The following is a 9,855-nucleotide window of genomic DNA, read 5'->3' on the forward strand; positions in this document are numbered from 1 at the left end:
ATGCCTTTAAACCCTAGTTGGTTCTCTTCAAAGCAGAAAGTGTGTTCTAATAATTGGATGGAATATTAAGTTTTCCCAGCAATATGAACAGATGTACATAGCATCAGTATTCTTTCATTCTACATCCATGTAAAAAGGAATGCAGTAAGACAGGTGAAATGACTGTGTGTGCATTGTGGCACACACATACATTTCAGCTCCCCCTGATCCTTTCCATTGATTCACTATCTTGTAATTCTTGCCTATGATCTGAACCAATCTGTGTGAAGTCCTGCTGGTTGCAGTAGGGGCTGAATCAGATCTTTAACTTATAGTAAATAACTCTCTGTACAGTTTATTTCTCTTGTAAAAAGTGTTTCTGTTCATGTGAGTGGATTTGAACAGAAATGTGCTGTTCAAGTTGTAAGATTGCACTTGTTTCTATAGTACTACTTCTAACTCCTTTATCTAGAAGGTGACATATATGGAAGTGAAGTTATTAGATGTGCATTTGAAGAGCAACTTTTAAACATAGGATATTGTAACAATCTACCTGAATTGTACATATTTTTAAAACTTCTTTGACTTCAGGAAAAGAAGAAATATGAAGAAGCATTGGATATAAAACTGCAGTAGAAGCAAGACAATAAAATACCTGTTTATTTTCATTATGAATGAGAGGTTTATGGTCCAGAAAGAATGGGGGATTAAATACAAATTAAAAGTATGACTTTTAGAAAAAGCCACTGGAATACAATTATAATTAAGGCCAAGACCCATTTTTTTTCTTTCTGCCCTCTGATAGTCTGTTGGAAGGCAGGAAAAGATAGAAATGCAATGTATTATGTGAACCAGAAGCTAATTTCGAGCATATTGATAAAGTTCCAGAGTAATGCTAAATTGGTGGAGTCACCCTGAATTTATATTGGTATAAACATAAACATAATTCAATGTTTTATCTTAAATTTATTGGATTTTGTCCTGCCTCAAAGCATTACTCTCCATACATTCTTCATTTACTATCTTTATGTTGCATATTAAGGGCTGTTCACACAATTTTGTCAAATGTAATCAAACAGTTTTTGTTCATAACTTTGTTACCTTCATTTGGTATTTGGCCTTTGACTTTAATTACTGCACAAGTACTACTAGGCAATGAATGCACTACACTGCACATGAATGCACAATTCACTTTTTGTACAACAGTAATTTTAATAAGCTTCTCAGTGAAAATATTCCTATACTTTATGCAAAGGTGGATTTTCTGTGGTTTAGAACAAGGATTCTGGGTTTAGGAGACAATCCTCATAGCATTATTTGTTCCTCCACATTTGTGCATCATCTTTGCAGCTGTTTGACAGATGTTTGCTGTTTGACATAAGTTTTTCCTGTTTTACAGGGATATTAAAAAGATTTCTGAAAACAATATTTTAATTTCAATTTCTTTTTATGAAAAAGCAGGATCAATACTTAACCACTAACCAGTAAGAGCTCTAGTGAAAATACTATTTTATTAATTGGGGCTTATATTTATTCTGCCTATAAAAGCAGATTTTGTGCTGATGGTAGCTTTTGTATATTCCCCTAAAGCAGTTCTTACTGACCTCTACGACATTCTGCCATATCCTATGTGCTTATTCTTTGGGTACATAATAATTAAATACCTTTAAACAGCTATTATGATTACAATACACATAATGACATCCTCACACAGACTGAACTTTGTTGTGGATGAGACATACACTTTTATACAGATCTAGTTCTCTAACGCCTTCTAGCAGAGTAAGATAAAACAGAATTGTCCTTCTAGATATTTTGCAATCTGTTTTATAATGAAGAAACTTTCACTCAACAGAAAATCTCTGAGCCTCTGTAATCAACTTTAGACAGAGCCAGATAGATGCAATTTACCACATGCTGGATGGCAGACCCTCCATCACAGTTCCAGGGAGATCCTGCAGAGCAAGTCTCTCAATCCACAGCCTGAAAACATTTTAAGAAAACTGCACACTTGCAAGGGTTCTGCACATGTTTGAAGCTAAAGACTGTCACCTTAGTCCAGGTCTGCTCCTGATCTACACTGCTGAGATTCAGCCTAGACAGCAGATAATTTTGAGGATGGGAGTACTGAAACGATAGACACAGCTTCTCCCTACAGTAGACATCATGTTTGGCAAAATAAACTATGAGTCATTATCTCAAAGTGCTTGGCAGATGTGACTGCTATATATGCTCTCTTGGAGATGCTAGGGAACCATCCGTTGTCAGCTTCTTCTTTCAAGGTAGGATTCAGGGATTCAGCTCCCAGCTTTGCTGCAGACTTCTTGAAGAGGCCAAACCACTTAAACAGGATTATCCACACCTCACAGTTTTCTTCTTTTACACTGAACTACCAGGGTACACTCATAGCCTTTGTAGCTAGGCGCACCTAGCTCAAAGTGTAGAAAAACTAAGAACAGTTAGGGGACTGTTAAACATTTGAGTATAGAGAAATCTGGCTACGTCCAGCAGCTCATACAGCATTTCCCCCCTAGCAGCACAAATGAGAGTTCTGGTTCTGGGTTATTTATTCACACAAAACTCTCGTGGACACCAAGGCTCACTGACATGCATTGATTTGGAACAAGAGATAACCCACTCTTTAAACAGTTCACACTACTTGGCAAGTCAGGCTAAACTGGAAAGAAAGGAAAATCTACTGTCTCATTTCATTCACATGGAAGTGAGGCAGTAGTTGGTAATTTGTCCAAGGTCTACAGAGTTTTTGGAAAACTTGGGAACTAAACTCAGATGATAAAGGGTCTGATTCTCTCCTACACACAGTATTGCCTTTCCTTGGTCAGAAAATAGGATTGTACTGCTCTGGCTGATTTCTGATTAGATATTACTTAGCATATAAAGTGGCCTGGCTGGAATTTGCACACATCCTAATATGCAAGAGATGTATTATGGTACAGAGCCTCAGTCTGTGCCTATGGACACACTGCTTACTTCAGAAGTGACACCGAGATTGCTATTTGTGCTTCTAAATTATGTTAATCTACCACCTAGTTGCCAATCAGGACAAACTGCAGTACAAATGCAAACAAAAAGGACACATTTATTAAAAGCAGTGCCTGCCATAACAAGCACTCAAACCAGGTAAACAAATGCTAGTCCCCAGATTCATACTGTTGCACAAAACCTTGTTAGTGGTGCTCTGTGTTCAGATAGTAGCTCTGTTCTCAGAACAGCACATCTTGTAATTATGCTCTGGGGAATAAATGGGTTTACTGCCATTTGAGGCTGCTGCAAAGTGTTTTTATGTCTACCATTTTATCCCAGTTTAAAAGCAAATATTGCAAGGACAACCATTGCATAGTTGTTAAGTTACATAATCATGCGAGTAGGAGGAGACAGGTGGCCCCATTTTTCCATTAACATCTTCACGGGGTTCCATGGACACAGAACTACTTCATGCTGATGGCTCCATGGACTCTAGTACATCTGCAACAGATAAGATACCTGAAAATATCCACACATGCCAAAATGGTTGTTATTATCTACAAGAACATTCTCAGGTTTAAATAATGACTTTTAAAAGTAGCAAATTGTACTAATATAATCATGCTTCCTTTGCTTTTTCTTAAAAAGCCTAAGAGATGATTCAGTAATTTTTTTTCCTGTCTTCTCAGTTGTAGTTTATGGTCTTATTTGAACAATAGACGTTTCTGTGATGGAACAAACAGAGCAACTGCCAGCACAGCCCATACTGCCAAAGAGCAGCAATCGCTGCCATCTAGGGGCAAATCGCGACTGTGACAGCATTAATGACAAATAGTCGCTCTAGTCTCGGGCACAGAATCACTCCTTGGAAGTTTCACTGAGGCTCACGCAGAAGGATTACCAAGATGTGCTTGGCAGGACGCAGTGCTCTCGCTCCAGCCTGGCAAGTTCCTGCCTGGCCAGGCAGGTGCTGCGTGCTGTGGACTTTACAGCCACACTGCTCAGGTCCTACACAGCCTAAAATAATCATAATGGAGTACTCAGGCAGTGTCAGCAAAGGGTACTTAGAAATCTGTCAGGATCTGTTGAAATCTGACAAAAGACTAACTTATGAAAAACCTTGCTCTTGGCCTCAAAGCAGGGGTACTCTTGGAATGAAGCACTTTCTTACTGAAAGTTATGAGTAATGGGAAATCCTCCTGAAGTTTTACAAGAAATACTTTTATGAAACACTGTGTGCAGCTGAATCTGATTTGGCTGGGGTATATTTAGTGTAAGATAATCTCTGTAAACTGGTTTATTTTGTCCACTATGTTGTGAATTCGTCTGCAGGATGAGGGCTGGAGGTACCATCACACATCCCAGTGTAATGACCCCACTGCACACTGAGGAATGTGATCTTCATAATGGTTAACATGAGCAAGCCCAAGCCTGTGCTGTGCTGCACATACAGCTTAGCCTTCAGGCCTGTGTTGTGCTGTGGATACCTCTTAGCTGCAAATAAACATACCCAGCTAATAGTAACGAAGGGTTTGTAGTCAGGTCCCACTTGCTACTTGAAATTATGCCACTGTTAGTGCTTGCCTTTGACTAAAAGTGCAGCAGAAAGTTCTCATGTGAACATTCTTTCTGTTGGACAGCAGAAATACTGCATAGAATTGTTTTCTTGTTACAAAATCATACAATCAGTCAAATGGCCAAAACAGAGCAACCCTCCCACAGACAGGATCTGCACAGTGTGCTGCACTCAGACCAGATGCCTGTTTGATGCTGCACAACTCAGAGTTCTCACCATCTGAAGGGACATAAGTTTATCAACACTATCCTCTCTTCCTCTACAGTGGTAATGCTAATAAATAGCACTTAAAATGACACTTTACATAATTTGAATGCTCAGTTTCCTGGAATTATACTGGAATTATATTCGCACCTGGAACAGCAATTCCAGGTGCAAAACACACAGTTCCCAGTGAAGGACAATGGTATATCTCACTGCTGTTAAATCACAAAGCTGGACTCAACATGAAGATTGCCTGCCTACTGCATGCAAAGATGACAGAATATTATTGTAATACTACAAAAATATATGTTAGTTGAGATCTTTACACTGAAAAGAGAGCTCAACCTTGCAGGTTGAACAGACTGAGGGTTACAGTCCACTATTAGATGAACCTATCAAATATTCAGTAACGTGTATGATGGAAGGGCACAGGACTAAAGATGTGTAACAGCAAAGTGTGATTTGCACATAATCTTGATGATGTAGCTGATGTAGCTCTGTAGGTTTAAAAATGAGCTTATGAAACCAGAAAGCGTTCTGTAGTGCCATGCAGGTTTTTTTTTTTGGTCTTGCTGACTTACTTAGTGTACACCAGGAATAACAGAACTTCATACTTCATTCACGCTTCTCTGGACCCAGTAGCATGGAGCAACTGACACTGAATCACAGAATCACAAAACAGAATAGCTGAGGTTGGAAGGAACCTTAGAAAAGCATCTGGACCCTCCAATTCACAGCAGTGTCACCTAGAACTCAGGACTGTGTTCAGCTGGGGTTTGGAAATCTCCAAGATGAAGACTCCATGACCTGTTCTGATATTTGAGCACTCACAGAGTAAAAACGTTTTTTCCAGTGTTTAAATGAAATTTCCCAGATTGCAATTTGTGCCCACTGCATCTTGTCCTGCCTCTGGATACCACTAAGAGAAATCTGTTTCTACCTTCTTCACTTCTTTACTCCTTCTCATTTAGGACTTCGTGTATATTCATAGAATCATAGAATTTTAGGGGTTGAAATGGACCTTACAGATCATCTAGTCCCAACCTCCCCTGCCATGGGCAGGGACACCTCCCCAGTAGACCAGGTTGCTCAAGGTCTCATCCAACCTGGCTATGAACATTGACAGTGTTGGGGCATTCACCACTTCCCTGGGCAGCCTGTGCCAGTGTCTCACCACCCTAACAGCAAAAAGCTTTTGTCTAATATCTAACCTAAACTTTCTTGAATTTGAACCCATTACCCCTTGTCCTATCACTGCAGTTCCTAACACAGAGTCCCCTCTCTGGCTCTCCTGTAGCCCAGCCCCACACCGAAAGGCTGCTATGAGGTCTCCACGCAGTCGTCTCTTCTCCAGGCTGAACAGCCCCAACTCTCTCAGCCTGTCCTCATATGGGAGATGCTCCAGTCCTCTTACCAACTTTGTGGCCTCCTCTGGACTTGCTCCAACAGTTCTCTGTCCTTCAATATCATATATTGATAAGATTCCCCTTAAGCATTCTCTTCTCCATGGTAAACAACCACAATTCTCTCAGCTTCTCCTTATATGACACACATTCCAATTTCTTAATCATCACAGTGGCCTTAATACATCAATAGTGGTTCAGAGAGATGATAAGATTCCATCCAACTGCATGTCTACTGAAATTTGGAGCTACAGTTGTTTTGGTGCCTACTAGCATGTGAGAGTTGCTGTTTTAACACCACTTAAGGACTGATCAAGGCCTGAGAAACCAATATGGGAGTTTAAGAGAAGATGCAGAGTCTTGAGCATCTCTTGGATATCAGTCTGCAAGATCTGTCAGTGATCACCTCTACTTTTTAGTTAGTCTTAACCCTTTGGTGTCTATGAAGTAGGTGGCTGTTCAGAATTCATTGCCTTTTCTGCACAGAACCAGTTACACATGCACGCCTGAGGGACAGTGAACTTTTTGAAATCCTGCTCTGAATTATACAGCTATTTAACTTGCTCATTAAACCATTCAAAAACAAAAAACAAAAAGCAGCTAAAATGCCTGAGAGCAGTACACCCCCAACCAGGCGACAGACACAATGGGGACTATACAGTAGCTGTCCAGCACCCCAGCTCATTACACAACCTAGCAATTAACTGAAGTTGCCTGTGCTCCCTCCCCTCCCTGCATTTGTTCTCTTGAGAGATGACAATTCCTTCTCCTCCTTCCTGTTCAACCCTCATGCAAAACCGTGCTAGTGATTGTAGGCTTTCCTTTCCCATCACACTGCTGTGAAAAAGCCTCTAACTGTATCCATTACCACTTCCTTCGTGGCTGAAATAGATTTATCCCAGGCAAAGCACCAGCTGCAGTACCTCTTGGCCCATTCACTACACCTACCAATAGTTCCCAAGGCAGAAATGACATGCTGTGAGCTTGCTTAATGCCAGCATCTTTGGATGAGTGACAAGGACACTGAGAAATAATGAACATTAGGGAAATGTAGCTATAGCAACACCAGTATTCACAAAGCAAATCCCCACCATGAGCTCAAGGAAACTGCTGTTATTGTATATGTAGAAGTGCTGATAAAATGGGAGCTTGGGCTACAGCATCAGGAGAAAGCATGCCTGGCTTGCAGTCTTGCCACAAATAGTAACACACACAAAAGCACCTATAGCAGACAGAAACTTAGCTCATACACTTCCAGAAATGTTGGGTGAAACAACAGATCCAAAACTGTTGAGTCTTTGTAAGAAATTCCCAAACTTTACCCAGATCTTTATTCTACTGCTCCAGATTTTACTGAAGGTTTAGCATCATGTCATCAAAGGAACCATCCTGATAAGACTGTCATGGTGATCAGGAGGCTGCCATCATTCCAGAGGCAGGAACTGAACCTTGGACTCATTAACTATACTGCCTTCAACTTTTTTTACCTGCTGAAACCAGCAAAACTTGTAGTTGAGCATTCAACAGGAACATAAACATTGTTTTCTGACCTTTTCTTTTCCTGTTGGAATCCTAAGCTGAAATAATTGAATGACTCTTGGGGAATTTTGACTTTCAGTAGATAAAAAAATCCCAGAAGTTACTTTATTTAACTTGGAATAGCACTACACACATTCCTTCAGAACTCCTGGGTTCCTCTCTTCATCATATCTATAATTCATTGTAAGACAAGTTCCTTAACATTATCATGCCTCATTTTCCTTGCCTACTGCTTTGCTATCTTAAAGGAGATGCATGAGTCACAGGCATTGCTTGTGAAGTGTCAAGTGAGTACTCAAGGAAAAGACAATACAAAGCATAAAATACTCTTCATGCTTTCACTTTTCAGTTACCACACATTCCCCTTCATCTCTGTATGTGAGTTAGGACACATACAGCATGTATCTCTCTCTATCATTAGGAAATTAGCACTGCATCTTTCAGGGAAGCACTTCACTAAGGAAAAGAGTAGAATTCTGCTATAGTATCATTTGAAAAGTGAGTAGGAGCTAAGTGGTTATTTCACATCTAGAAGTTCTGTTACTATCACCTAACTTGAGACACTTAGCAGGGACTGAGCCTCATTCCTTTTGCCTGACAGCAATTTTAGATGAAATTATCTAAAACTGTTCCCATAATCAGAATCCAGACAAAGCCTGGAATGCCAGCAGCAGTGGGATGGTCACACCTCTCAGCTCAGTACAAATGCCCAGCTCCTTCAGAGAAACATTGCTCTAGGCAAGAATTCATTTCCTTCCAGAGCTCTCCATGCCAGATCCTGCTGAGATTTTCAATCTCATAAAGACTTCTCCACCTACTCCCCTTCTCATCAACATTCACTTAGATCCCTAGCTAAGAGCTGGGTGGCTGCTGGGTTATGTTCTTTTGCTGGACTTAGTCCGTGGCTCAAGAGTCCAAGTTCAATTACCCAAGGAGTCCTCGTGGAGATTTACATAACACTGGTTTGAGCTGATGAAACTCCATTGCTTCCTTGGAGTTCTGAGGACACATACTACACTGGGAGCACAAAACAAGAAGTAAACGTGCTAAAAATATCCATTCCATAAAACTTTTTCTTTCCCCTTTGTCAACAGTTCTCCCTTCTTAGTTGTACAGTTAATAGGACAACAGGTTTGCACACCTCATTTCTGATTGTGCACTTTGACTACCATTATTTTGTAAAGTCCTTCAGGAATCCAAAATGCAGCTAGGCTACTTCCAGGTGGTCAGGACTGCACTGGTCAATGGCCGGCAGCCAGCTGAAGTGATTACAGTCTTGGGAAGCGGAAAAAAAATTACCAAGCTGTGGCTCTCTGTATCTTCAGTCCAACTTGCCTCAAACTCATCACATGGATCAGATCCCTGAGAAGTCTTCAAAAAGCAACCCATATATAATACTCAGAATAGGCAGTAAAGTTTCTTACCACAGGCTAGGTTTCCCTTTAGCTTTTCTAGGACTTGTACCACAATGCTGTGATAGATGAGGCTGGTCCACAATCAAAGCACATTTGGCACCATTCACTTGTCTGCTCCTTACCAATTCAAGGTTGGTAAACTTTAGTCATGCCCTCATCCCTTCTTTTCCACCATTCACACCAAAATGATCTGTAATGTGTTTGTGATCTGTGTTCTGGTTGCTCTTCTCCCCGTCCACCAAAGGGAGGACACCCTGTCCTCTCCACAGCTTTCAGCCACAGGGTTTACACATTCTTGTAAATGTGTAAACATTTACAACATCCCCTTGCAGTTTCCCTCCAAAATGCCAGCACTTCTCTTCCTGTCAGGCTGTTCTTTGAACATTGACTGATCTGCAATAAATTCTCAATTACTTATTCAACAGCTGAGGGCACCAAGCATGTATATTGTAATTGTCTTGGCTTCTGGAAGAGGTAGAATATACTCATTCCCAATCCATCTCATATCACAAACACACATGGTCTCTACTGGTCTGTAAGAAAACTGGCAAGACTGGGAAGAGCATCTTGCATTAGTGTGGATCCATTCACCAGCCTATAATGCCATGGGAGCAGGCTGATGATGGATGCAGGCTGCCAACAAATTATGCAGGAAATGGGGCAAGCAGGGAGAATCCCCACCTGTCTTTAACTTCTTGTAGTAATGTTCTTTTTTTTTTTCTTCTCACCTTCTGGCAGATCACAGAATAATCTA

Source organism: Acanthisitta chloris, unplaced genomic scaffold, assembly GCF_000695815.1.
Source record: "Acanthisitta chloris isolate BGI_N310 unplaced genomic scaffold, ASM69581v1 scaffold23237, whole genome shotgun sequence".
Classification (NCBI taxonomy): Eukaryota; Metazoa; Chordata; class Aves; order Passeriformes; family Acanthisittidae; genus Acanthisitta; species Acanthisitta chloris.